Source organism: Eleginops maclovinus, chromosome 3 (genome assembly GCF_036324505.1).
Source record: "Eleginops maclovinus isolate JMC-PN-2008 ecotype Puerto Natales chromosome 3, JC_Emac_rtc_rv5, whole genome shotgun sequence".
Taxonomy (NCBI): domain Eukaryota; kingdom Metazoa; phylum Chordata; class Actinopteri; order Perciformes; family Eleginopidae; genus Eleginops; species Eleginops maclovinus.
In genome coordinates this window covers 8,504,671-8,529,060 of record NC_086351.1, presented here as the reverse complement: position 1 = coordinate 8,529,060, position 24,390 = coordinate 8,504,671, and the positions used below count along the sequence as shown (strand labels likewise).

The 24,390-nt window shown below is 39.5% G+C and overlaps 1 long non-coding RNA gene across 1 annotated transcript in view; it reads left to right on the top strand.

Moving 5' to 3' along the window:
- The window catches only part of LOC134861410 (uncharacterized), a 54,728-nt gene extending 32,658 nt beyond the window's left edge, over nucleotides 1-22,070 (top strand). The window contains exons 3-4 of the long non-coding RNA XR_010165407.1: nucleotides 2,091-2,244; nucleotides 21,843-22,070. This is a non-coding gene — a long non-coding RNA (uncharacterized LOC134861410). The remainder of the gene's footprint in view (nucleotides 1-2,090; nucleotides 2,245-21,842) is intronic.
- Nucleotides 22,071-24,390: the final 2,320 nt, after the last annotated feature.

Genomic DNA, 24,390 nt, shown 5'->3' with positions numbered 1-24,390 from the left:
ATGTGGTTTTTAGCAAAAGCAGCGCACAAGACCCGGTTTATACTGAGAAGAATTCAAACACCCTGCCATTCATTGGACAGGAAGTCTCACAGTTCATCATCTGTGTTGTTACCTCAGGGTTTGGTGTATTTGTGAGGTTTTGCCCTTCACTATTTCTGTTTGAACAAGTACAACAACATTTACTACAAATTTCTCCTTAAAGTTCAAAATTAAACAAAAACAACACGCATGTTTGTATTGTGTCGTGTCATTCATGTCTTGCAGCCTTGGATAGTGACATTCCTGTCATGTGCTCAGCTTTTTTTTTTATCACACCAGTTTATTTAAAATAGTGAATTGAAGTGGCAGGTCCAATGTCTGTTATTTTGTCATCCGTGCCGCCCTGAGAAGCATTTGACAGGCTCTCTGACTCCTAGTCACACGGGTTTTATGGCGTTTCAAGCCTCTCGTTGAAATGATTTATGTGGCTGGCACAGATGTTGCTCAGATCCTGATTTTTCATTCAATTACCGAATCTATCTTGCTGTTTTAATTATGGCTATGAAAAGTCCCATATCCCTCCTCTTCAGCTGCACTCCTCAGCCCGTATTAAGGCCCTGAGATAATGTGGCCATCCATGCTGCTGTCAGGCACTCCTTCCTCTTCCCTTTATTCTTTCTGTTGGTTATTCTTTAGGGAAGAGGTAGTTGTGAGGTTGTGCTGATTAGATTATGGGTCACACATGCAATACCAAAATGTGATATAGTAATATATTGCATTTCAGACAGAGCTTTCAATGTTGTGTATCTGTCGTTTTGGGAAAGTTTTAATGCCACATGAATTCAATTATGAACAGAGGAATGTCCACTTACTGTTGTGATGTCTTTCCCAAAAAAGAAACATTGAAACAACTATTTCCAATTTTTTTTCCTGCTATTTTGTTGTGTATTTTACAGCAAGTCAAACATTTAGAAAGTTAACTAAACTGGTGACAAAGCTGATTTAGTGCAGCATTATTAACGATTATTAATTGTTATTAATATTACCTTATATTGTACAGTACACAGACATTTGACATTCTTTAATGTTGTGTAAGTAATTGAAAAACACGTTGTAGCATTTTCTTTTTAAATTGGAAAAGTGTAGGCCAAGTTGTATAGAAAAAATATGCTAAGGTACTGTAGTAGTTTCTTAATATTGGGCAATGTTTGCCCTTGAATTTCACACCTGATTTATTACACCAAGCTTTATGTATATTGAATATGCAAACAGACATAACAGCATTTAGAAAAATGTACTTGTACTCTGGAAGATTGGGGATTGTTCAGCAAAATCATATTGTCAGTATTCATCTCTAATATTTAAGTGTCACTCATTTTGTTTTTAAATTATGTGTTACTTTCTCCAGACAGAGGCAAATTAATTTAGATGCAAATCTCATTTATTTCTTTTCGAAGTTCGTAACACTGCACCCTGTGTCATTTTCGCTTTTGCTTCTTTGAAATGATATTCAAACGTCCACAGAGCATTGCTCTTGACAGTCAAATGCCAGCTTGTGTGGCATAACAAGATCTTAAACTGACTTAAGTTAACTTATCTTAAGTTGATAAGATGGTTAACAAGATGCACATCCTCAGTTCTCGGAAGTGCACACCAGCAGCCGTAGTGGTGCTGCACTCTTCTGAAGCTCTCCTGGGTCCTCGGGGTATCAGCTTGGAGACACACTCTACCTGTTTTGTTTTTTTCTCTGAGGTTTTGTTTTTCCTGCTTAAGTGGCTGAGCTCTTTTCCACGCTTCCAGCAGACCTCATGCATTTTTATTGCCATCTGGAGAATACCAACAGGTCTTAACAAGGGGGCCCTTGTTGTAAAAACTGCTTACCGTGGAGACCGACTCAACTCCACTCATTTGACTGGCTCTGACCTAGTGTGTGTTTGATGTCACTCTGTTAATGTGTTCATTTTTATTTTAGTTTTATTAGCAGAAAGAACAGAGAGAAAGAGTGATTGTTAATATATGCATTATTACATTTTGTTTGTGTATGAATAAAAAGCAAGAACGAATAATTCTTGTCTCGTGCCTCCTCCCTCCCCTCCCCTTCCCTTTCCCAGGAGCTACAGAGTTTGATGGGCCGTCCCAGACGCCGGTTGACATTTTGTCCCCAGTCCGACCGGATGCCGCATAAAAAATTCAATCAGGCGAGAAGCCAGGAGGAATACCGTCTCCCCCCACCCTCAGCGAGTGCCTCTCAGCGGGGAGTGCAAGGTGAGCAGAACTTGAGCTTGTCATGGCTGCACGCCTCTGACAAACATAAGTAGATGCTAATGGCAAAATCGTGACAGAGCAGAGTCCCACCACCATATGGCTAATTGCCACAACAATATCTTCTGTGTTATTAATCACGTTTTCATAGTGTGCCATGATAATTGGAATAATTAGGAGGGGAACAGGCACTGGGATGCGTCTGCAACATCCGCCGCCTGGTTAAAAAGAAAAATACAAACCCTGCAAAACTGTGTCTCCTTCCCTGCCTTGTCCCCAATGTTTGGTCCTCCCTTCTGCCCCTAAGCACTCTAATTCACCTTCTTCCCCTTTCTTTTGCCTCATGCTTCGACGTTTTATTCGTCTCTTCTTACTCTCTCAGTCCCTCAGCCTTCTTTACCTCACTAATCGCTCTCCAGCTCCCCATCTCCCCATCTTGTTTACAGTTTTGCGGTGAAAAATGAAGTTTATAATTAATGAATACAGTGACGTGGGGACCTTGGCTGTGAGTAGTTGTGGGGGCATTTCAGGGAGCTGAATGAGGCCACATGCCCCACTGAGTCTGAACAATGAGTGTTTGGGGTTAACCCTTTGTGGGCTAGGCCGTTGCTTTGTCAGCAGTTTTTGTACAGTAGTGTTAGTTGTAACTTTGTGAACCAGTTTGCTGCTTTGTCTTTAAATGTAGTGGAAAGTATTGTAGAGCGAGTCATATCGAAGAGCTTTATTGGATAGAAATGTGTGTGCAAATGTTACTTAATGAGCTAAAAAATATTTCAAAATAGAGAAATTGTATGAAATCACACTGGTTCTGTAGTCAGATATCAGACCTTCAAAATATAATGAGCACTCCTCGAGCACTTCTTTATTAAGTCCTGTGGGCTCTGATTTACCATTCAGCAATCCTCTCTGCTGTTCAGCCTATAAATCTCCCTGTTTATCCAGGAGCAACCTTAACGGCTCAGCGAAAGCCCAGGCATTTTGAAAAACTATCTTTATTGATTCCGACAGCGAGTCAATCAATAGGACATCTGTAGCATTAGTGGGCTAGTTCAGATGTCTGGGATCCCTCTGCCAAAACAGTCAATGAGAGTGATCCAACTTTTCTGGCAAGTCCTAATGACGATGTCTTTCCTTGACCTCCATCTGAAAAATAATGAGCAGACAGAGAGGTACAGAGACAGAGATCATCAGTAGGAGTAGGAAGGAGTAATCATAGATGAGCAAAGGGAGTCAATAAGGTTAAATGTATCCTGCATGAGTGATCATGGCAGTGAACTATGATCTCACTATTTTATATTAGTTTCACCTAATGGGAAGAAATAGGTGCATCCCCTCGAGTTTATAAGCACCACAGTCGTCTATGGCTCTGTTCCCAAACTAACTCAAACATGGGGCGGCGTGCACTAGATCTTTTCTCACCCACGTCTGTCGGAAAGCATTGATTAGAGAAATGAATAGTCACAGGCATGTGATTTGCACCTTTGGGCTGTACTTGACTAATAACCAGTTTATTGTAAGAGCGCAGTCACTTAAAATCACCTTGATAATAAAGGGGATTGTGGGGAAATATTCGTATCACTTACTTACTACTTGTGAAATTCCTTTTTTACTAAAGAGCAGTCTTGAAAGTATTTTTTGGGAAAGTTAGACAAGGTTCACAGAATCACTTGTTCTATATTAACATTTCAATGTTTTCTCTAATCACTCCAAGGGTCTCCATAATGACTAGACTTTCCATTTAAGCAATTATCCTCTCTAGGGCACCCTGTTAACACCATTCACACCTCCCTCAGTATCGCTTATCAACACTTTATATGACACTGCCAAAGACCAAGCTATTTTTTCACTCCCCACTTCCCACTCATTCAGTTCTCTTTTTCACAGTTCGTCCTCTTTCTACAGCACTCTCTCCCTCTGTCATACTTCTACATGTAGCTTACATGCATGCAAACATACTCATTCGCATGCACATTTAGGCACAGATGCTCGACCCTCACCAGTCTCTGTTCTAAACATACTTTCCTGTCCATATTCCAAGCTTATCAATATCTACCACAGCATTGGATGATAACATTTGAATATCTCCTCATAACTGAACTATGAAACATCAACAGCTTCCCTGAGGCTCCTAATGGGTAACACTGATCATAGGACATGTTTATTGGATGCTAACGAATGATCATTGTTCCCTTTATTCAGATTTGTCTTCTTTCATCTCTTCAAAGATAATCAGAACAAAATCACTGAATTCTTCTGAATAATAAAACAATGCTACAGCTTTCAGTCATGACTACCAGTTTAAATTATTTCAAATTCTCGTAAGCCCTGCAGCAATGTTCCATGTACACGTTTTATGTAAAGGGAAATGCATTCTGCACATTTGTTATAGCTCAAGGATCATCACAATGAGTAACACCTGTAAAAATGACATGTGTTTATAGACAAGGAAACTCCACGGTACACTTTTAAGCTGTAGAATATATGATCAGTTTTTAAGAAGGGTTATCTTGCTATGAACCTTGACACACAGTATGAGGACTCAAATGCACAACCCAGAGGCAAAATGTTGGTAAAGAAAAATAATATTTACTGAAAAAATCACTATATCAGAGGATACAAAAAAGGTCTAAAGAAAAGCACTTACATGGAGGGGAACAAACTGAGTCTATAGTCTACAAGAAAAACTAATTTCTATAACAAGAGAGCTTGGTACACTTGGCTTCATGCGGACAAACAAGACAAACTATCAACTATCAACAATTTATACATGAGGTAAGTGGGCACAGGTGGAAACAATCAGGGGCGGGGCAGACGCTGACGATGATCGGAGGAGACACAAAGGCAGGAAGTAAAGGGGCCTGAAATGGGAGGTTAGGTAGGTACAAAATAAAACAGGAAGTGGATGAACATGAATAACTAAACTAACATGAAACAAGAACATGACAATCACAAACATGACTAGCACAATTGACGGGACACTACATATCTTTAGCCTGTTAATAGCAGTGCGTGTTACCTCATTTTCAGATGCCGTTACTTGTGAGCTGAATACAAGTTAAGTTAAGTTCCGGCTAAAACCAAACTTTTGGATATTAAACTTCTGAATTGGATTTAGTTTCCCCACTTTGTTACCTGTTGAACTTTAGTTTTTTGTCCCTCATTCTTAGGTTCAGCAAACTCAGGTTATCTAAAACAACCTAATTATTTGAGCCTCTTCAGCATCTGCTTGCAAGAAATGTTTATGGCCTGACTGCAACTCCAATCTGTCACACGGACATCAAATACTCTGTGACGTTATCTGTTTATAGTTGTCTTACAGACGTGTGTGATATATGCTGAATAGGCGAGAAAGAATTATGGTTCTCGCGTAGAATCAGGAGGAGGAGCCCAGGTCGCTCTTCTACCCCCCACGTTGTCATTTCAGACAGTTATGGACCCAGAAACGGCAAAAAGCATCTGCTCCTCTGACCATAAAGCCCTGAGCCGAGCCCTTAATTGTTCCTGTGCAGAGAGGGAATTATCTCTACCCAGGCCCTTTGACGGGGGGACGAGATGAGGAAGGAAGAGGAGGGGCATGAGGGGATGTGTGGATGGACACAAAATGGCAGTATGGATGGCGAGGTGTGGGCAGATTTTGGCACTGCTACCTGAGGGAGTGGGCGGCAGGTTGAGAAGTCTCCCTCATCACAGCTTCTCCGAAAGCAGAAGACTTCAGACTGAAACTGGGTCATGACTAAAATCAGGGGGCTGTGTATGGATTTCAACGTGTTGTGTGTAGGCTGGCACTTTGCAGATTTATATTTTTATATTTTAAAACCTTAGCTTATTCAGGATATTGCTATTTAGATTAGCATCGTTAGACTAGAATAGCTCCGTGTCTTGGCCATGGAAGATGCTTTTTTTTTGTGATTGGTTGTGAGGTTGTATATCAGGAAACCTTAAACAAGTTTTCGGTTATTCGGATTTAAATATTTGGTGATTTATTTTATCAAACAACCGACGTTTTAGTGCTTATCGGGATTCAATTTTCACTCCTCCCTAAAACTTTTAAATTACCACTAATACTCACCAATACAATACCATTGGAATTTCTACCAATGATTTTGTTACTACTGCTATCACCACTGTTAAAACTGTAGAGACTGCTGCTAGAGCTGCTGCTGTAACTGCTACTGCTTGTCAAGGCTGAAACGAGCACTGTTCTCTTATCTTAAACAACTTGGTGCAAGCCCTTTCCATCAAAGGCATCCAAAAGACGCCAAGACCGAGTGTCTGTGTGTCCCCCTCTCTCTCTCTCATCTCTAGAGGTGAGCTCTAGGTTGCTCCCCATATTAGTTTGCTTTCCACTTAATGAGGCGGTGAAGCATGAAGGTCCAAGCACTCCTAAATGCCGCGTTCATTAAACCAATGGTGCTTAATGATGACGGCAAAGGCACCCGCAACCCGGCGGCTCCTACTGAGGGCAGCCATTAGCGTTAGAGGCAGCCAGCTGGGGGGAGACAGTCGCACGGGGGGAGGGAACTGTCAGATGTCAACAACACTGTAACAAGGACGCCTAGCCCCCGGTAAATGGCAGCAGCAGAGACAGTGAAAGATACAAAAACTTCTATAAAGTTTGGTGATACAGTATATGATCAGTTAAAGTGAAACATACAGACATGATGATAAAGATGGATACCTTAAACTTTGTCAGTACTGTGTTCAAATCAGGCTTGATTGATTTACTCACTCATGAATACAATTGCTTTGCAACAATATCCTGCACACGTTGTACCAAAGTTTCATTACTTTGTTGTTGTTTTATTAGATTATCTGTTCCAATGTGTCTTGATGGACATTTGAAAAGTAATGGCTCCACTAAAAATCCATTATTTGTAGAGCTGCAACATTTAAGATGCCAATTATTTTCATAAATGATTTAATAATTCTTAAAGCTATAACATGTCAGATAATAAAGAGAATCCATCACTAGTGAACAGAATTAATGTCATTCTGAATCAATTCTTTTACTTTATATAGTATTTTTTAGTAAATAAGTGAAGCTAAGTATATTTACATTTTTGTGATATTTAAATGTTGGTATTTTAATATGCCACATTTTCTCAGCTTTTGCTCTGTTACATTACCAGTCCGACTCCCTTATTGCTGCAGTTGCCTCTTTTCTCTTTTTCAGACAGAGATTTAGTGCTGAAGTACTCCATCAAAGGTACTTCATGAGGTTTTTAACAAAAGCCTTCTGGAAAGGAGAAGTCCACTCTTCAGTCCAATGCTCCGCTCTGTCTTCTGCTCAACACTGTGTGTGGCTATTTCACTGCATAAATAAAGCAAGCATGCACGCACACACAAATGAGTGCATGCGCTCATGTGAACACACACACATACACAAATAAACTGCCTGTGATTTCCATGCAGCCCTCAGAGGACACACTAATGTATCCAAATATATTTACAACAGATGTTGCATTTTATTTTTCATGATAAAAACCCATTTCAGAAAATTTACTTCATAATGGGCAGAGCAAGAGTTTCTCTTCTCTCTCTCTTTCTTTTCTATCTTCTTCTGAGGCCTCTCTTATGTAAAGTGAGAGAAGTGCACCACCTAATGGTGGCAAATGTCTCCCCTGTCAAACTTTCATTTTGCAGAATACAGTTTTAGGAGATAGTGAGTATTCTTCCACTTAAACTGACATTTGCACCATATGATTCATCTATTGAAAATCCTGTGTGCAGTTCAAAAGCCATCTCTTGACTCAGACTGCTGCAATGACTGCATGCTTTGTGCACTGAATGCTGTTGATTGACAGCTTACAGAAAAAGGAGTTGAGTAGTCGTCACTGTGCAGAAAAGTAAAAAATATGCTTTAAAAAAAGTCACATTTTTGATTCATTATCATTTGTCCTGTGGATTAAGAAGTATGAAAGTGGAAATTGTTCATCTTGAGCCTCAGGGCTCATACACACATCCTCTGATGTCTTGAACAACAGCACCCAGATATATACACATTAAAAAAAAAACTAAAACATGTAAAAGCAAATGATTGATTATCAATAAATTATTGATTTACATAAGTTGTTGTCAAATGGATATTTTGTGGATTGACTTATTGAATAAATATTTCATCTACTACACATAAAAAGTTCATTAACATGTTGCCTATATTGTCTCTCTACAAACAGACATATTCTGAAGCATCTTGACCCAATAACAAGCTTTCTTCACATTTTGGAGAAACTATAAAACATACGTTTATTATTTTAATGGCGAAAAGGTTGAAATTCCCAGTTGTATCTGTGAATATATAACATTTTCATTTAAATCGTTTCAAAGTTGTCTTTAATATTCCTTAACTTTGGGCAGATTTCACATGGAATATTGTGTATCCTATTAAAGGGAAATGAAAATGTGTAAAACAGGACTCTTACTCACTGTTAACTATGCTACTTCATAGTTTCTAGCACTTGAGTGGGAGGCTGGTGAGAGGGGAAGATGGAGAACCAGAGGGAAAGAAATGGGCGCAACTGTGGAGGACAAATGGGGAAAAAACTTGAGAGGGCTTGAGCATAAGAAGAGGAGGAGATGAGGAGGATTAGGTGAGGCAGGGGACAAGAGGCGCTCTCCCTCTCAGCCAGCCGGATAGATGGGGAGCAAAAGAGTGACGAGAGAAAAAGCAAGAGGAGGAGGGAGGGCGTAGCAAAAGAGCTGGAGAGACTGTGAGTGTGTGTGAGGGCTAAGTGAGGCCTTTATAAATGAAAGCAGATGCCTGGCATTATGAACTTGTCGGGTCGCAGATGGGGATGGCGATGATGGAGCACTTGACTCCCCGGATGGTTATCACTCACTCTCCTCCTCTTGCCTCTCAACTGCCTTCCCTAGTGCTCCGAGGGTTAGAGGGAGAAAAAAAGGGAGAAACAAAATAAGATATAAAGAAGAAAGAGAGAATATCTGTAGAGTGCAAGAAATAAGAGGACAAGAAGGTGGACTTTACAGTGAGTGATGAGTAGGCCTATTTAAATAAAGACTATAAATACAGTATAAAGAGAAAAGCTTCAAGTATTTCTCCTTCCTTTTCCTTCTTTGATTGATCTCAGCGTCGGTGTGCTGTGATTGATTAGATTGCCTGCGGAACATCATCCCGCTAACTAGTCGCTGCGAGAAGGGTGTTTGTCACTGCCATTGATCTTCTTGTAAATGAAGTGTTCCATTTCCAGTGCATTTTATTGTTAAATGCAGTTCATTAGCTACTCTGAGATTTATGGCCGTGTCTCCTCTCTTAGGGCAGGAAGAAGAGGAGAGAGGCTGGAAAGAGACAAGGGGGGGGGGGAGAGATGAGAGAGTTGAAGGGGAGCAGGGCAGAGACGAGTGTTGATGCTATAAAGCTGCTGCAGACTTGATAAATATGATCTAAGTTTGCCAAGAGATGAGAGATAATGACGGTGAAGAGGAACTGACACACTGAGCTTCCTGCTATACTGTAGTTATCTTTCTTGTCATCACTGTGGGGAACTTTGGCACAAGCCTTTATAAATAGGCTACTCTTAGTTCTCACAAGTTTGTATTAGTAGTTTTAGAAAAAGAGGACATATCTATGATGTATATATTTGCTAATACGTTGATCTTTTTCTTAACAGGGTTGGATGAAATATGGAAAAAGATTTTGCAGTAGTGTGGTTAGTTTTATGGTGGCCAAACTGTTTGCCATGAATCACATTGCCGTCCTGCTGAAGATTGTCGGTTGAAAATGAACGTAGTGAGGTGTTTTTTTAGTAGAAAATTAGGGGGATAATGCTGCTCTGTCACTCTGAAACAGAATTGAACAACCATGACAGACCAAACATGTTTCTGAGGTCCCCAAATAACTTTAAAACATTTTGCTTTCACAAAGGTCCTGCTAGTGGAAAATGTGGATCTCTGGAAGATGATGTGGAGCGCTGTTTGCCTCTAAAGACTGCTTTCAGTATTAAACGTTTTACTTAATTTAAATGACTGGGAAAAATTAAGAGCTGTTATTTCTTGCAATAGGGGAGACTCATCAATCTTATAAGGTTTAAGAACAAGCACAATCCATCTCTCCAAGTTGAGCAGTAAAAAGAATCTATACCAAGGCCGTTAAGAAGACATATCCCCTGAGCACTAGCAACGTTATGTCCTGTAGGCCATTTCAAAGAACTCACTGCAACCCCTTTACACTCAAATACCCCAAAAATATGTGTGATCTGTAGCTTGCTGGTTCAGATCCCTTGACCAGTAGCGCAGATCAGAGCAGGCAAAGTAAATGAGCAACCCTCCGCTCTCAGCAATTATCCCACACGTGCCATTGATCAAGGCACTTACTCGAAAGCTCAAGGCTCCAATCACTTCCGCTGAGCTGCTGAGCAGCCAGCAGAAGAGGCTGTGGCTGCACTGGGCAGCTCCCAGGTGTGAAGCCGGGCATCTCTCTGAAATGACCAATCTTCGGCTAATATTTGCTGATCAGAAAGGTTGATCTTGCCTAAACCAATATTTGCTTATGAAGAATCAACTTGACTTAACTTCGTGGGTTATATAATAGGGCTTCAACAGAGAGCACAATGTGTTTCTCACCTGTTTCTCTTTTCCCACATGTGAAGGATTACATCAGAATTTGAAGTAGTTTGTAATGGATAGTGATGAGTCTTGAAACACAGTGAAAATAGCAACATTTTTGTTTGAAATTGACTCATCTCCATTGCTCAGTTGGTCATTTTTCTCTGCATCCCCTATATTGTATCTCTCGTAACAGAACATTAGAAAGGTTTTTACTTGTGCTTTGCTCTTGACGTAGAATTTGCAGTTCGACTGGGCCTTGTTTCTGGTTAATCTCTGCTTGTTAGAGTTTCTGGAGAGCCAGACCACACCACTGTTTGCCTGTCAAACAGTCTGCAAGAGCAAGGCAATTACAAAAGCAAACTTTGCTCACTCTCTTTGGTCATAGTGGAAAAGAAGCAGTCTGTGTATGTGCACTTGTGTGTTTGGTCCTGTACAAACCACTGAGTGAAATGTGATCAAGTCTGCAATAGGCCGCGTTGTTTGTTCTATACTTTAATCTAATACAACATCATCGTGCGTAATTCCTTACTGACTTTCACTACCACGCAGGTCAGGGGTTTTTCTAGAAAAATATATTATTAGGGCGCTGATCTTGTATACAAGATATATCAATTTTCGCGAGAGCATGACGCCAGTATACAAGATGGGGCCACTGACGTAAACAACAACGTGACGTCGGAGCTCCGTAAAAACAAATCTGTCTTTGCCGTCTGGCGGTTAATTTGACACTTTTTGATTTTCATATTTTTGGAGTCATTTTACAGTTTTTGATGAACAGAAATATTGTTCTTTGGCATCACTTAAATAAATTGTCATGTTGGAATGGGGGCTCATGCCGAAAGTAGGCTACGAGGGCGCAGCGCCCCTGCTACACGGTTTAGGTGCAGGTGTACTGGTGGAACCTCTTATTTGTGAAGACTTTTGAACCTTTTTTTAAATTACAATTAGTCAATAATGGCCCTAAGTAACGTATCTAGATTCAAAACATGCAGATGTAGCCGGAGCAGCAGGGATTGTATCAGTTAGACACCTTATGACATTCAGGAGTTGTTGCTTGTTGCTTTACAGTGGTTTTGATTTTTTATTCCATCCTTTTCTTTTATACAGTTTATTAGATACATTTTATAAAAAGCTGTTGTATACCATTGGTAGAAGCAGGCTGTTGTATGTCAACACTAATGGTTTGTTTTAACTTAATGCTTAGGTTCTTGTCATTTTTCCTGCAAAATACTTTGTCAAAAGTAGTGCCCTATTGTAACCATTAAGAGTCACAGGAGTACCTAACATGACATTTGTTTACTGATTTATTGACTCCATAAGCCACCAGAAGGACTGCTTAGTATATTAAAATTCAAAAGAATAACTGCATTTGATAATAAATGCCAAGGCGACACTACTTTCAGCAGCGTCAACTTTACTTTAAACATTAATCGACTGGAAACAAAGGGTTGTTTTTGTCTTTTTAAGAGGTGGTATTAGGCACAGTGGTGCAGTTTCTCAAGACAAGCTGACAGCGCTAAGGTTAGCCCGGCATTTTCATGAGTTATGATGCTTTTTGTGGGCTGTTGACAAAACCAGGAGGGACAATAGATCAACCGAAATGGCAAAGATATCTCAGGAATGATAACAAGAGAACATTTCTGAGAATAGTAACTACCTTAAAGGGAAAGAAGACATAGCCCAATAAGAACAATTTAGATACTGTGTATGTGAAACATTCATATTTCAGATTATTTCACAAATAAAACATAGGGTGTGTTACAGGGGAAATATATTTATATAGATGTTGTTGTCTAAGTACAAACACGAGTGAGCATCATCAGTGAATGATTTGCATTTTAGAGCAAGACTTTGTTCACTCTGCTCACAGATCAGAATGAAACCATCAACAGGAAAGGTTCCTTTCTTATTGCATAAATGGCCTTGAGCAAGGCAGTGCATTTTGAATTACTCTTGTAACCATTATCAATACGAATTCAGGCTTTGGGTTGACACAGCAATTACCAGAGACCAAAACTGATAAACATGTAGAAGATATATATGTATTGACCTTTATATATTTTACAATCAACACCTGAACATAAAGTGAACAGTGAATATTAGAACCCAATAGCATTATCAACACCTTTTGTCTCACCTGAAGAAGTAACTCACAAGACTTGTGTTTGTTTTTGGTTGCAAGCTACAAGGTGTTGGGGCTAGGTGTTGATTGCTGTCATGTTTTTGCACTGCAGTTCCCCAGATATAACCTGTCAGTCAAAGAGTTAGGTGTGCTGATTGTTAGAGGTCTGCTGGCATACTGTGGGAAAGACAAAGCGTTCATGAACTGGCTTTAACAAAAGGCAGAAGAAAATAACGATACAATCTGTATGATAATGCATTCTTGCACGCATATTATTTGCTTAAATTGGGAGATGCTTCCTTCCTGAGTTAAGATTATTTAAAGTCTAGATAACAATGACAAAACATCTGAAAGAAAGTCAAATATTGAACTCCTGAGTCTGGCAAAATGTCACGTCATACTATTTCAATGATCCAATCATTTCCCTGGCTGATAAAGTGGTAAAAAAATAGTTAAACTACATGTTCAGTAAAAAATATACAATAGGTATCTTTCTAGTTGAAGATAATCCTACATTGCGAACAACAAATAAGTTACTGTAACCAAATTCATCTGAGTTATAACAATACTTTTTTCTTGGTAATACTTATTTCTGGTACAACCTAAACTGAAAACTGAAAAGAAAAACTAGAAGGTCGAACTCACTGAGTTTTATCTTCATTAAGCGAAATCTTTGTCAGTTTTGCAGAGTTGGTTTCTTCAACTCCATTTCCTCTCTGATAACAAATGAGCTTACAGCGTCACAGTGTAAACCTGCTACCAGTGGCGACGCCAGGACCCTGAGTTGTTTCTCATCCATATTCAATCCCTCTGAATTGGGGACTGTGACATATGGTTGGTACTCACGCTACATCTCCCCCTCCTCTGTACGAGAGATACAAATTCAGAATTGGATTTAACACTTCAATTCCCCACTGACCAACAAGGCTAACACAATTACTATGCTGGATGTGAATCACACACACACACACACACACACACACACACACACACACACACACACACACACACACACACACACACACACACACACACACACACACACACACACACACACACACACACACACAAATGTACACATGCACATTGGTGTAATCCAATTAGAACACAGCTAGTGTTTATGCTGGTTCGTGCAGAACAGCATGTGTGTTAGTGGCAGTTTATCAGAATTCAAATCTTAACCTAAACTATATTTAACACAAGGACAATTAAATTAGACTTAGAATGACTAAACTGAAATCCAGAAAAGGGTAGATTTACACAATTATTGACACTTTGCAACTTACTACATATCTAACAATTTCAGGATTAGTGGTCAATAGCCAAACTTGACCTCTGACCTTTCTCTCATGGTATTGCCGTAGACTGTTCATATAAAGGGTATTAAACAATTATAAACAGGGACTGGAAGTAAACTTTATGTAGCTTTATATTTTTAGTAGCTTAGATTGTACTGTCATTTATTTAGTCCAGTCTTCCACTGACATAGCCCTAGCCTCATTGTATTCCCAGTTTGTTTAGATCCATTAAAGTTTTAGCAGATTTCTCCTCTGCAGCATAAGTAATATCAATAAAAAACAAGCTCAAGTCTTGGATGCTAACAAGATATACGGGCTACTTTTACACGAGACAACAATATGCATGTCTTAACTATTAATTATGAACAGATGTTATGCAGTTTGTGCATCACAGTTCTCTTTATGTCCTCGAGGAGGTTGATGGAAACCTGCATGTGGTTAGAAGCATTTTTCCCCTCAGAGATAATCAGTGAGGGATACCAGAAGGATCGATATTGTCTAAAAATCGATCTTTGGAAGTTGGTGTCCATGAGGCAACAGCGAACAGGGATCGACATAAACAGAGAATGTGCTGATTTAGTGCATTTAACTGCCTGTGCTGTTTATATTCTCTTCAGTTCATCTTATGTTAATCCCCTTGGCAGCAATTGTTTTACAGGAGAATATAGCACCAAATCTACCGGGAAAGTGTAAAATGACAAACTTCCCATTGCACACACAGTTTAATAGCCTAGGCTGTTTGATGTATGGCCAGTAAAAAGTGCGTCCAGTTCAGTTCCCTGCTGAGTAATAAAAGTCACACTTAATTCATGCCTAAAAGTCACTGCGGAGCATCAGCGAGGACGCTGTTTAGGAAATCTGCCACCGAAGCATCAGCTTAGGTTTCACAACATTACATCACCTGTCGTAATTGATCCGCTTGTTTGGGCTCATTTCATACCTGCATGGAAGTGCTGATGAAGACGCCCTCCCCCCCAGGTGTGTGTGTGTGTGTGTGTGTGTGTGTGTGTGTGTGTGTGTGTGTGTGTGTGTGTGTGTGTGTGTGTGTGTGTGTGTGTGTGTGTGTGTGTGTGTGTGTGTGTGTGTGTGTGTGTGTGTGTGTGTGTGTGTGTGTGTGTGTGTGTGTGTGTGTGTGTGTGTGTGTGTGTGTGTGTGTGTAGGGAAGCAGGTATTAGCCCTGACAGATCGCACTGTTAATTGCTAATTGTGTTTCTCATTAGGCGCAGGGGTGACAGGTGTTGTTAAAGTGTTGTGAGTTCTTTCGGCACTCTCCCATGAATTGTGCTTGCTCCCTGCGCACCATATTGCCGATCCGCTTGCTAATGGTTCCCCCGAGAACTCCCATCAGCCCCTGGGCTCGGTGCAGCTAGGGGTCGCTTTTAGATACTGTGTATCAGCAACAGCCGCATTGGGAGGTCTCCAAACAGAGAGCTTTGACAACTAACACGTCCTTTCATCAGTCAGTATAATACTGTGTATGCACCTACGATATAAGTGTATTTGTTCTATATGTATTAACGTACCAAGCACACAAAGTTACATAAATCAGGAATATCTTTGTGTCATGGGTGTGGTCTTGGATCTAGAAAGGTCAAATACAGTAAGTCAGCTGAATCTGTGTGCGTTAGAGCCAACAATTAAATATGTCTCAGGCTAACGGAAAAAACCTAAACCAATGTCTGCATACACTTTTCTGTTTGAACCAAGGTTGGTAGATGTAGAGCTGCCACGATTACCCATATTATTAATTGGTTAAATAATCGCAAAATATTTTGATAATCAATCAATCAATCGTCTGAGTCATTTTCATTCAGAAATTGGAGAAAATGCTTGTTTCAGCATCTCAAATATGGAGCGTTCCTGCTTTGTTTTTTCTACATAGTATTAAAGTGAAAGTCTTTGCTCTTTGGACTGACAAACACCTTGGACGTTGAGGAAATTTGGCTGACATTTTTCACTCTTTTCTGACAATGTATAGACCAAAGATAAATAATCTGAAAAGAATTGCTTTTTTAACTTATAATTGACTAAAATAAACATTTGTTGCAGCCCTAGTTAGATGTTCATAATATACCCGAATATGGCAGCAATACATTAAATAAATAAATAGGACCTACATTAAAATTGCTGTGTCACAGTGGAAGATGTACTTGTTTGTACAGGTTATTTGTCTGAATTTGGAGAATTGAGATAATAATATTCAGACAGCTTTTGTGGGATTAAAGCAGACTTAAAATAACACTCCGGGTCACTTCCATTTCCTGTGTACTTTTGTTTAAAACATGTTGGATGTCCTTTAGACAACATTTACTTCCACAGTACAAGACAGAGAGGATTTTAATGTAAGACGTGTCGCATTCATATTTAAAACTACACTCAGCCAGTTGAGCACAGCAGGTCAATAATCCCAGAGCCGAGTCGTGAACGCACTGGGGACACTGAAATATGAAAACGTGTGCTGTTTTATTGTATGTGGTAATTGCATGTTAGACCATCAGTGAGGACACAAATGGTGCCTTGGTAAAAGGGCTGATCTGTATTTTGAGGAAGGATAATGGGCTTCGGCCTCATTTTTGCTAGATTGCTGTAAAAACATTTGCACTTGCAATTTCTGCGTTCATCAGTGGGGAAAAAAAGGTATTTAGCCCAAAAGAACAAACAATGAGTTGATTGGATGTCTCTCTCTCTCTTTCTTGTATCCATTCACATACAGCAGCTTATGCCTGATTCACTCATTTCAACAATTGGGCATGAATGGACTATAGTCATCATTCACCTTTTCCCACCTGAGCAGTGTCACTTGCTCAGGGATTAAGTATCTTGTCCAGGATACATCAACATGTTGACTGTACGGACTGGGATTGAACCCACAACCTTCTGGTTGAAAGACAGCCACACTCCTTCGCAGCCACAGTCACCCTTTGGAGGGTGTATTGCTCTGATGATGTTTGGTTCAAATTATTTATCAATGTGGGGGGCTAACAAAGCCAGTGTTAAACCTTCCAACAGTTTGCAGACATTTAAAAGCTGTTAGATATTTAGGAGGTCTCTCGATGATTAGGTCAGTATTTTTCTGAGCCTGACCACAATAGCCAGTGAAAGAGATGAGTCAGAGCAGCTGACAGAGACATTCTGGCCTTTGAAGCTAATGTTTGTCAGCATGCAGCTATAATATTTTATCTCAACTCCAGTTCCCACTGAAGAAAAGACAACCCCTGTTGACCAATCCAGATTTGTTTGGCCTTCTTCCTTAGTTTTTTGTCAATGCAAAGCTTTACATGAAGTTGTTGCATCACATCAATCCGTTCTGCTTTCCTATTGGATCAAGGAAAACATTTGCCCCCCCAATAACGGTAATATTAATAATGCAGTATGTGATGTGCCATTATTTTGCCAATTTTCTAATATGATCATATTTTAGATTTAAAAAAAAATACTGAATAGTTAGCTTAGGCCTTTTAACAAAATCCCCATCACTTACATGGTGTGACTTGCTTGAAGTGAATATATCTGCACTTTCCTTGTCGTTTGGAGTTTGATTGTCTACGTTTTTTTCACTTATTGTAAGTCGCTTTAGATAGAAGCATCAGCCAAATGAAGCATCTGTGAAGTTTCTCAGGGTGTGCCTTGTTCAACCAGAGTTCAAAGTCAGAGCCCAGTTTACAGTGTTTGTATCATGTGAATTCAACAACACGTTACTTAAATATAAAACAATATCAACTGTGACATATGTATAATTGGTAGACTCTGGCCTTTTTATTTCTCAGAAACTTTCCAATTAAAAATAATAATCCTACAAGAATTACCAATTTACACAATAATGCTTTACACAGTGATGACAATTTCCAAATATATTACAAATATATGAATACTTTCATTATACTTTGGCAACTGTGTTACTAAAAAACTTATATAGAGACCAGCATATGTTTATATTAGTTTATGTAATACAATATTCAGCACTGGGGGTTAAACGTTTCGGTAATTATTATTGCAAAGACCCTTGTGTACCTGCTTGGCATGCTGCTTTTCCGTGTTGTCACTGGCTACTAATTACAGCGTAGGCCTCTGGACAGCCGATTTTGAGAGCGACACGTCCCCATGGTGGCACCTGTCTGTCCCTCACCGCTGCTATTAGCTCAGCGTAAGCTCCACTTGGCAGCCATTATTAGCCTGGGTATTAACGTGGAGCTGACGCACACTGATACCTGCATGAGACTGATGCCCTAATGAGCACCTGTCACAGCACCCATGTGTACGTTCGTTGTCCTGGAGGCTTGTGGGGACGTGCTGCAGCCCAGAGGGCTAATGATAATAATTCCTCCTCCAAAGACTGTTGGGTCCCTGCTCATGCAGCCATGTTTACAGTCAACTACCTTTGGGTTCCTGAGCCCTGTTAGGGGTGCTCAAGGGACAGGTGACATTTACAGTGGAGTTCAAAATATAACAAAAAACACAAGACTACATTTTATACAAATTAAAGTCAGATAAAATTGTATTCAGTTTTCTAAAATACACTCAAACATAAACTTTTCTTGTCAGTAAGCTTTTTAATGACCTTTAAAGGGTCAAATTCTACATATAAGTGTTGTAATGTTTACAACCCAGTGTCCCAAATGTGCCCTCTGCCCCATCATTCTGCATCCTCTTTATATTTTCCTCTCAGTCATCTTCCTGTTCCTTTAACCTTTCCCTTTGACCTTTGCTAATGTGTCTGTTTCACGTGTCTTCTTTTCCGCTACATTAGCAACTGCACCATTGAGAGCACACACACAACGCCCCACCATCTCCCAACTGGAGGTGAGCTCACGTCTCTGGGGATCTTTTTATTTTCCAGCACACACAGCAGATCCGTCCAGCTCCAATTAGCTCATTATCTACGCTAACAACTTCACCAACAACCTATGCACTGGTTGACTGACTGAGTGACGTGCAGCCAAGCTTTATTTTTTAAACTCAATCCAAGCGGAGGCTACGAGGGACGTCACATGGGAGCAGCTGGTCTCTTTAGTGCCTGGCTTTATGAATGAGTATTCACTTAAATACACCAGTATCTGCCGACAAAGTTAGAACATTAGAGTATAAATCCACACGATGAAGAAATATAAAAATAACTGCCTGATGTGAATATAACATACCATCTGCTTTATCTAATAGATTTTTTTTCTTATTAACTCTCTAGGTTAATAACCTGCTAATTCCACACTGTCTTAGTGTATTCAATTATAATTACAAGATATGATGAACATATGTGAAATGAAACACCTCGATATGAAGTTTGAGTATAGGGGCCTTAACATAAAGTTTTGACTTTATATATACAGTGGGGCAAAAAAGTATTTAGTCAGCCACCAATTGTGCAAGTTCTCCCATTTAAAAAGATGAGAGAGGCCTGTAGTTGTTATCATAGGTATACCTCAACTATGAGAGACAGAATGAGAAAAAAAAATCCAGGAAATCACATTGTAGGATTTTTAATGAATATATTTTCAAATGATTGTGGAAAATAAGTATTTGGTCAATAACAAAAGTGCATCTCAATACTTTGTTATATACCCTTTGTTGGCAATGACAGAGGTCAAACGTTTTCTGTAAGTGTTCACAAGGTTTCCACACACTGTTGCTGGTATTTTGGCCCATTCCTCCATGCAGATCTCCTCTAAAGCAGTGATGTTTTGGGGCTGTCGCTGGGCAACACGGACTTTCAACTCCCTCCAAAGATTTTCTATGGGGTTGAGATCTGGAGACTGGCTAGGCCACTCCAGGACCTTGAAATGCTTCTTACGAAGCCACTCCTTCGTTGCCCTGGCGGTGTGTTTGGGGTCATTGTCATGCTGAAAGACCCAGCCACGCTTCATCTTCAGTGCCCTTGCTGATGGAAGGAGGTTTTCACTCAAAATCTCACGATACATGGCCCCATTCATTCTTTCCTTTACACGGATCAGTCGTCCTGGTCCCTTTGCAGAAAAACAGCCCCAAAGCATGATGTTTCCACCCCCATGCTTCACAGTAGGTATGGTGTTCTTTGGATGCCACTCTGCATTCTTTCTCCTCCAAACACGACGAGTTGAGTTTTTACCAAAAAGTTCGATTTTGGTTTCATCTGACCATATGACATTCTCCCAATCCTCTTCTGGATCATCCAAATGCCCTCTAGCAAACTTCAGACGGGCCTGGACATGTACTGGCTTAAGCAGGGGGACACGTCTGGAACTGCAGGATTTAAGTCCCTGGCGGCGTAGTGTGTTACTGATGGTAGCCTCTGTTACTTTGGTCCCAGCTCTCTGCAGGGCATTCACTAGGTCCCCCCGTGTGGTTCTGGGATTTTTGCTCACCGTTCTTGTGATCATTTTGACCCCACGGGGTGAGATCTTGCGTGGAGCCCCAGATCGAGGGAGATTAGCAGTGGTCTTGTATGTCTTCCATTTTCTAATAATTGCTCCCACAGTTGATTTCTTCACACCAAGCTGCTTACCTATTGCAGATTCAGTTTTCCCAGCCTGGTGCAGGTCTCCAATTTTGTCTCTGGTCTCCTTTAACAGCTCTTTGGTCTTGGCCATAGTGGAGTTTGGAGTATGACTGTTTGAGGTTGTGGACAGGTGTCTTTTGTACTGATAACGAGTTCAAAAAGGTGCCATTAATACAGGTAACGAGTGGAGGACAGAGGAGCCTCTTAAAGAAGAAGTTACAGGTCTGTGAGAGCCAGAAATCTTGCTTGTTTGTAGGTGACCAAATACTTATTTTACCGAGGAATTTACCAATTAATTCATTAAAAATCCTACAATGTGATTTCCTGGATTTTTTTTTCTCATTCTGTCTCTCATAGTTGAGGTATACCTATGATAAAAATTACAGGCCTCTCTCATCTTTTTAAATGGGAGAACTTGCACAATTGGTGGCTGACTAAATACTTTTTTGCCCCACTGTAATTCACACATCTAACATTTTAGAGACTTCATGTATTATACAGACAATTTACAAGCTAAACACCACCTATCACTAACCAAATGTCCTAAAAACTAAACTAGTCAAACCCTAACTACTAAATGGTCCAAAACATGTATTTCATCAGTCTAAACATTGGTTTAAAATACTTAAGACATAACAAAACAAGGCATATTTATTTTAAAAAAAGACAAACACATTTTTATATTGATTCCATATCTTGTCTGGCACAGGGGAATCAATCTCTCATAAACATTAACACTATCCATTGTGCAATATATTTAAAACACAGACTATGATAACAGATTTGAATATCATTTGCCAAGGACAATTATAAACATTTGAGATGAAGTACTTAAAATAGTAATCTTTCATTAAAAGCATCAGAAAATAATGTTAAACACACAGCACATGCCTCTTAAAGTAAAATACAAATGTGTAGAAAACTATTTCGAAAAATGGCCCATGTCAAAAATGAAACCATGTCCTTTTGCATAGACAAAATTTCCCAAAAAACTGTGCTGATGCAGCTTCCGTTTTGTAGTTTTTGTCTTGTGTCTTTTCTCCTTACCTTGACCTGTCAATGAATTGTCATAACAGTCTCAGAACGGGATTCAGAAACAATGTTAATGTTTAAGCTTTTAAATAATACTAGATTTTTTACTTTGCAGAGGCAGTAGTGGTGACACTGATCCTGACATGAGCACCGCTGTTGTCCTGTACAAGGTTTGCTCCCCCCCTCAGTGTCATGAGCCCTCAGAGAGCAGTGGCTGGTGTGAATGCAGCGCTCTCATGATGGCATGTGACAGCAGATCCCTGAGCAAAGGCTGAAGTGTCCACACACATCGTTGCCCCTGTCATACACACAAGAGAGCAGTTACACCACACAACCAGTCAGCTGGGAGTGTGTTTGTGTGTGTGTGTGTGTGTGTGTGTGTGTGTGTGTGTGTGTGTGTGTGTGTGTGTGTGTGTGTGTGTGTGTGTGTGTGTGTGTGCGCCTTACTAGAGGCTTGAAGTTTCACAATTTAAATGAACTTGACGTGCATATTATGCTCACTAATACCACAATAATGCTCAAACTGTTGACAAGGCAGCGTCCCTTGCCAACAGCCTGTTAATTTTTGTATCCATTGACAGAACATCGATTCACAGTAATTCTAATAACTGCATAATTGATATTTATGAAGCAAAATGCAACAAAAAAGATGCTACATTTCTGTGTTGTATTTGTTTATAGATTGCCATGTAAATACCTCCGCGGTTTAGGATTGCGGTGTGGTAAGAAAAGCTATTCAAAGTTCATTTTTTACCTTTTTGAGACACTACATTAATTGCTTTTTGAAAAAATAATAAACCAATGAATCAATAATGCCAAACTCATGATATACTTCATGGATATACAGTATACTGTAATCCAGATTTGACTCAATGTCAAACGCTTTACTGGTTATTTGATGAACTGCAGTTGGACTTGAACTGAACTATTTCCATTTTTCAATACCAATTTTATAAAAATCCATTTGAACAAAAGAAATGACAATAGTACACAATGCGGTACAAATCTATTTATTTTGAACTCCTTAAAAAACACACACCTAAGCCCCATCTCTGGGAGTAAAGCAGGGTTTTTCCTGAATGCTTATCCAACAACATCCAATATTATAATATCTACAAGCATGCTGCATTTCTATTGGCTAAATTACTTAATTTGTATTCAAAGTTGGCATTTGAATGCATTTTTTTAACATTTTATATAAAGAAAGCAACTAGTTTGATGTTTAAATGTATTGAAGTTCAGTACCCAGCCATCATTTGCAAGGCCATAGATTCATTCTGTCAAAGGTGCATGTAAATCTTGCTGTATTTCACAAATAAGTTCATTTTGCAATATTTATTGACCTTTATAACAGTTAAACCCATGATGAGATGCAAATAAGACAGTAATAAGTGTTGTTGCACATCATTTTATATGTGCTTGAAACATAATGTAGAAAACATAGATGCAGCATCTGTGATGTCCCAGATAATCGGGGAGGTTTTGAAGTCTGGATTTGCGATCATCACTTGCTGCCATCTTGGCAGTTACTGAAGCCAGTAAATTCAAATGTTGGCAAAAAGCAGGAAGCCATGATGGAGCTGAGGGGGATGAGCAAGTGGAAACTATCACAACTGAGTATCATAGGCTGAGAGACATGTCAATCAAGCAAACACACTATTGTACTTATTATTATTATTACACCTCAGTAAATACCTAAACCTGTGTGTACTACTATGTTATATGTTGTGTGTCAATTTTTACTTGCACATTTGGAGTATGGGGATACGCAATTTCAATCATCTGTGTAATTACTTGCACTAATTGCATGGTCTGATCGACAATAAAGTTCACTTTGACTTTGACTTTGAAACTCATCCCTCCTTGAATTTCTATATTTTTTTATCAGAGATTTTTTTAAATTGACACCTGGACACATCTGGAATTAACCATTGGCATAATGTTGTCAATACAAATAAATGAATTACATGGACCAATTCATATTATTCAAATCAGAAATGTTACTTATGTATATATTTAACAGTTCGATGAATTGCTGGATGAACATTTTATATTGGTTCCCAGAAGATGATTCAAAATGCCTGATGTGTTTCTCTGAATGTTCCTTAAGCGCCACCTTGAGGTTGACATTTAATGGTTTTATTGAAAGAGATTTTAACAAAGCTACTGGATGGATTCATTTTATATTAAGTTCAAACAACCATGTTCCCCTCAGGGTGAACTTATGGAATATAAATAGTACAATCCTTAAGTTCTACTAGTTGTGTTCATAAAGATGTTAACAAAATGCATTGCTGTAGACTCATAGTCTGGTTGACTTTTAAGTAAAAGTCAATCAATTTTGACACTTCCTGAAGGCAGTTTGGTTTAAACATCTGCCGGTACAATTAAGTAATTTGCTTTCATTTATGTGTTTGTCTCTGAAATGTTTAATGCCGACAGCACCAAGTTTGTCTTTTCACTTTGTAAGGCCTACAATCACTACCAACATAGTTCTGACACTAATCAGCTCTTTCTAAATGATGGTTTGTGCAGAGATGTTCTGGTTTCTAATGTTTCCTCCTCCTTGTTTTTTTTCTGACCTCACGTGCCATTCATCACATCAGTCCACAGCTAGCTGAGGTTTCCTCCTCCTCTGCCCGCCACCAAACAACAGTCCATCT